The sequence below is a fragment of the Cibotium barometz genome, chromosome 38, assembly GCF_041138505.1.
Source record: "Cibotium barometz isolate CiBa-2024 chromosome 38, ASM4113850v1, whole genome shotgun sequence".
Lineage (NCBI taxonomy): Eukaryota > Viridiplantae > Streptophyta > Polypodiopsida > Cyatheales > Cibotiaceae > Cibotium > Cibotium barometz.
The window spans coordinates 27,690,547-27,696,665 of record NC_141083.1 but is presented as its reverse complement, the minus strand read 5'-3'; positions in this window follow the sequence as shown (position 1 = coordinate 27,696,665).

Below are 6,119 nucleotides of genomic sequence, written 5' to 3'. Positions count from 1 at the left end.
AGCTAATTCCTAGGCTAGTCCTTGGCAGTGTCACTAAATATGTTCAAGTTAATAGCTTACCTTAGCCTTGCCGAAGCATGTGTGGTTGGTTCTTGCCTTAGGGCCGTAAACTGTAACTTCCCTATGTGGGTGTGCTAGCTCATCCTTCGTGTGCTCACTCCGTTGTCACACCGGAATGCTTCTTTGCCAAAGGGATGAAGGGAGAGCTCTCTATGCCTATATGGAGGCAACGAGAGATGGTTCTTCATGATGATTCTCTCTCACAAAGGTAGGGAATTAAGGGGAAGCTAATACAAGAAGAAAACCTACAAACCAAACCTATCTAACATGTATCCATGACACCAACAAAATTCAATATCATACAAGTAAGTAAGTTTTCACACTAGGCCATCTAAATTTAAAAATGGTCCGGCCTTTATTACTAGTCTTAAGTAGTCTCCTACTTTTAGTAATTTGGTAAAATTCACCTTTATGTCTTTGGGAAATGTGAGCATTCATAAATCGTGCTTGTTGATGTTGTATATCCCAATTTTTAGTAAGATTCTTCTCCTATCAACCATAATATCTACTCATCAAGACTGGGTCTAAGATGCTAAATAGAAAGATTTCTATATTTGTGCCTTCCTTTTCTCTTAGTTTAATTTCCATCAAGATTAACCGATTTGACTCTTGGGGTGAGTGGAATCGTTGGGCAATATATGTCTTTGTCGATGGAGATTTTGACACCTTTGGCTTTCACCAGCTTTCTTATGATGTTAAAGTTGTGTAAAGCTTCTAAAGTGTGGTGGCATCTTCAGAGAAGTTAAAGTCCACCTAGCTAAACTACCATAGCCCTACTTGCATCATGTATTGCTCATATCTCCTTGTTACTTCTCTGCTTATTCTTAGCATCTTTGCAGGTGGAGAATAGAAAGAGGAAGAGGGTTTGGAGTAGAGAGTTGTATGCACAATGATGGAAGTAGAAGAAGATGAATGAGAAATGACCTTTTCCATTTAGGATTCCCACCTCTTGCCTCTCTTTTTGATTTGATGACATCACCCTACTCCTTTTGAATAGAAAGGAGAACAGTGTTTGGAGTAGAGAGTTGTATGCACAATGATGGAAGAAGATGATGATGATGATGAAAATGAGAAGAATGAGAAATGACCCTTTCCATTTAGGATTCCCACATTTTACCTCTCCTTTTGATTTTCCTTTTGATTTGATGGCATCATCCCACTCCTTTTTAGATCCATTAGATGATTGTCCATGGTTGCTCTCCATGGAAAACAAGTGCTCTTTTTGGCCCCTTTCTCTTTTTAGTTTGTGTTTTCAGACTTTTACTTGTAGGATTTAGGTTTTCATGTCTTTTAAAATTGCATGCTTCCTGGGAGTCTCAGCAATTCTCGCTTATGTTTCTTTTTGCCTGCTTTGCTATTTTCCCTTGATATCCTTAAGGTTCTCCCTCCTCACATCATAGAACTACTCGTCTTGCATTTGGTTGAAGCTCTCCATGCCAAAATGCAATACATTTTTCTCCACGATTCAATCTTCTAAGGTACCAATTTTTGGCTCTATTTCTGGATAATAGTCAATCCCTAAGTCTGGGAAAAGTAATCAATTTGTAGAATCTTCTCCTAAAAATAGTGAAAGTTAGAAGTTCCGATTTCTAGTCATGGACTACTTTGCCTTAAGCCATGGTTAGGGTAGGTCACTATGTTCTCTAGGGCTATGAATGATAATTCTAAGTTTTCTTTACACAGCCTAGCCATGATATTTAAGATAATACCCAAGGGTTTTACCAAGCAATGCTATGCTAGCCTAATGTTTAAAGGTTGTTTGGGTCATTCCTTTGAGTTTAAGTTTCCTCTCCTGGTATCTTTAAGTAGAACATTCACTGCTCCTTCTAACAATTCTCCTCGACATTCCACCATAATTTGAGTTGCCCCAGCAGAGAGTTGTGTACTATTGAGTTGGTGATAGATCTATGTTGGAGAGAAAGTTGTTAGGTTACAGTTCTTCTTCTTGATCTTGGTAGTGGTCTGATACTTCTTGCTTTGGTATTAGAGTTTCTATGAACTGATCCTCTGGTTCTACCGTTAATATGGTCTAGTGTCACATTGATCATGTTTTTGGTCTTCAATGTTACTTGCTTTGGGCTCCTCTTCCATTCCCATCTTGGGGTAGGTTTTGGTATTGGCTCTCCCTAGACTATCCTACACGTCTTTTCTTGAACTTTGTTTGTTCACTTCCTGGGTTGTTTTTTTGTTCATCTTTTTAATTAGGCTCTTGTTGATCCGTGCCTTCTCTTTACCTTGTGATCCCACTTTATTTTCCAAGATTTCCTCGGATGTTGTCATCTTGACTCCTCTGCACCTATATCGTTGTCCATCTTGACTTCTTTTGCCAATATTTTCTAGGTCTTTGGTATTTGTTTTCTCTTCCCTGACATCTCCACAAGTCCCTTTTTTAGGATTCCCCCGATTGTTATCATCTTGACTTCTTTTGCTAATATTTTCTAGGTCTTTGGTATTTCTTTCTTGGCATCTCCACAAGTCCCTTTTCTTAGGACCTTTCCTGCTCTTCTCTGTTAGTATACACTCAATGCCCGCCTCTCAGTATATGTATCTCACTTTGATGTATAATGCACATTTGTTAGGCCCCCATTACATATGAGGAGTAGCCATGGTGCATATGTCTTTAGTGGGAACCCCGGCTTAGATGCCAATGGGGTCATTATTGTGACCATTGATGATGGTTAGGAGATGATCAAGGGTACGAGTGTTAGGATCTGGGGCATCGCCCCCTGGCTGGGGGGTCCTAGGGGGCTGCTGCCTGCTCTGCAGTCCCCTTGGCAGGGGTTCGGGGGAGGAAGCCCCAAGGCGATGGTTGAGGAATATTTTCTAGAATATTCCCTCGGATACTAGGTCCATCATTAGTAGGTGGTGGGCCGCATTCTTGATACGTGGGCGGTGACCCTGTCTATGCAGAGTGTAACTGCCCTCGTTGTATACGCGTCTACCACACTGCCTACAGTACTATATATGGACATGGTTGCCGTGAGCTAAGGCATCCAATGCTTGTGAGTATCCACCCCCTTCTAGACCTCGTACAAACTCCATCTAGAGTCTGTCTAGATCGCATCTAAGCTCTACTTGAGAGCACACGGGTGGATAGCACCATCACTTGTACCTCTTTGGTATAACCAAATTTTAAATTCTCTCCATTGTGTATCTATTGCATTGTCTATTGTGCTTTGTCTTGTTATCTCTTTCCACTGTGCCATATTATTTTATTCTCTTTTTGGATTCTTGATTGGTTTTTATTATTGGGATCTTTGGGATCCCTTAGAGCATCCTAATTTCTAGCTCCCTCTAAGCATCATGATATCTATTGCAGGGATGCTCTAGGATCCCTTTGACCATCCCGATTTCTATATTACAAGGATGTCTAGGCTCCCTCTAAGTATCCCACTTTCTATTATTGGAATGCTCTGGGATCCCTCTTCTTTCCTAGACTTTTTGTCAGTGATTTATGAAGTCATCTTAGCTTTCTTTTTCCTATCCTTGGCTCCTTTGCAAGTATCTATTCTTCTATTTAAAACTCTCTTGGTTCTCCTGTTTAGAATCTCCAACCTTCTTTGCCAAAATTCTTTCCTAGGGTTCTCCCAACTCTTCCTTATTCTTTGTTGGTCTTCCTACTAGTCTTCTTTTTTTGGGGCCCTTCCTGCTTTTGCTCTCTTCTTGGCTTTTCTTATAGTCTTCTTTTTCAAGGCTATCCTGCTCCTGCTTTCTTTTTCTTGGCTTCTCACCTTATCTAGTCCTTTAGCCTATCTATCTTTCTAGCCTTTGTCTCCTTTTGGTTTGTCATTCTTTCCTTTCATTGCTTGAGTGTCCCTAGGCTTCTTCAATTGCTTCTCTTTGGCTACTCCATGCGATGGTTCCTACGTTCTTTAGCTTAGCTTAACTTTTCCCTAGACATCTGCACCTAGTCTTCTTGTATTCTTCTCTCAAGTCCTTCAAAATTAAACATTAGTGTTGCCTACTTTGGTGGATTCTTGTTTATCTTTGTTTGTTATTCACTAGTGAGGTTTGACTGCATGTGGAAAGGGGGTTTAAACACTTGAACTCTAACGTGTGCGCACACACACACACACACTATTAGGCTTGTAAGTATTTATACCCTTTATGCTTGGTAATACATGTAAAAGCAGTAAAAGATATTTATTACATTAAACATAACAAGATGATTGCCATTTAATTGATAAGACTTGTTTACAGTTTTAGAAGTGTTCCATGAATTGCAGAGTACCCAATTACAAACATCAATAGTCCTATATGCCAAGTTTCAAAAATCAAAAGTCAAAATTCCTTACTGCTACTCAGTGATTTCTATATATAGTGCTGAGATACAAATTCTAGATGCTTTCGACTACTACTTTCTACTGCTTGTTATATTCATCGAGACTTGTATAAGAAATGACTAGCTCTTCCTGACTTGCTAAACCTGCACTAGTCTATTCCAATAGTGGTTTTCGCAGTTCTACTTTTACTACTTGAAAACCTGTCATTTTGTCACTTGACTGGCATTTGTAAGTTGATTGCTTTGGCCGCTTACATTGGCCTTCTACCTTGCTCCTTCTTTTGCTACTTTTCTAACTTCTTCTACTGGTTTGTTAATCTCCTAGTGTTGTTGTCATTTAAAGTTATCGGTTCTTCCACAGTCCTTACATTATGCATTATTAGAGGTTGATGTATAACATTATTTTCATCTTTAGCAAGAGAACATGAAGATAATTTATTTTTAATGAAGAATAGTCTAAAGAATGCAAATGTAAAATTTGATAAAGATTCATTTTTTGTAGTCTCTTTATGCTACCTATCTATAATACCCATCAAATTCTATGATTACCTAGCAATCTAATAGGCCCATGCATATTGCACGTGTTTCTTTTCTCTACTAGTGCTAGCTATAAAATGTCAAGATTTACTCTAGAAAGTGAAACTCTTGCAACATTAGAACAAGTTCTCCAATAGTCTATAGGGAATGGATACTTTCACCAATAATTTTTTTGGGTAATTATATGTATTTATATTTATATTTACAAGATAAAAGCTACCATTTACAAAAGGTCTCTTTTTACACCTACCACATCCATCCTACTCCCAATCCCTATTAAGTAAATTATAAATTTGATCCCACCTCTCTTCCTCCCACATAAAAGATGAATTCTCCCAGGATACATAGAATGGGCTAAATATATAGTGAGTAGAGTGAGATATTGGTGCCTAGCTTAAGGTGTAAATCATAAGGTAAAAATTGGTGGCTAGCTTAAGGTGTAAATCATGAGTAGAGTGAGATATTAATCCCTAGCTTAAGGTGTAAATCATAAGATAAAATATGTTACTAAGGGTAACAATATTTACTCCTCATGAATATGCATGTAGGCACATGTGTTGAGAAGTCAACCCACCACATATGCATGAAGCCATATGCTTTCAAAAGTCAACCCACCATGTAAGTTCAAAGGAGAATCATTTCCCTCTAGTATTTTGGCATGGCACACACATTTTATATCGCTCAAATGTTGAAGTTTTTGTATTACTTGATGACATCCTTGATCAATAAAATTATACTACTATAAGGAAACTATACATCATGTCATATAGATCAAACGTTGAAGTTTTCGTATCACTTGAAAACATCCTTACATAATAAAACTATACTACCACAAGGAAACAAAGAAAATTAGCATAGATGGTGTGTGGCCTCCACATGTCTTAATGCGATGGGATTATATAAGTGCACTTTGTCTTGTAAAAGTATTGATATGGAAGGGTAGCATGTTGGTAGGGACATGGGTGTTGTGATGTGAAGTGTGAGTTGGTAATAAGAATGTATATTCCTAATGTTTAAAGGAGGAAACTTATTACACTTTGAAGATGAACTAATATTATTGTGCAAAAAACCTAGGAGGGTTGAAAGGGATATTGTTTTTAATTTGTAGGCAATGCTAGGTGGGGTGGTAGGGTAGGCTCTAGATTGTACGTAAAGAGAATGGCTAAACTAAGCTTTTATTCAAAGCTGGTAGGGTAGGGAATACATTATTTATTATCATGAACAAAGAGTTAAGAGTCAA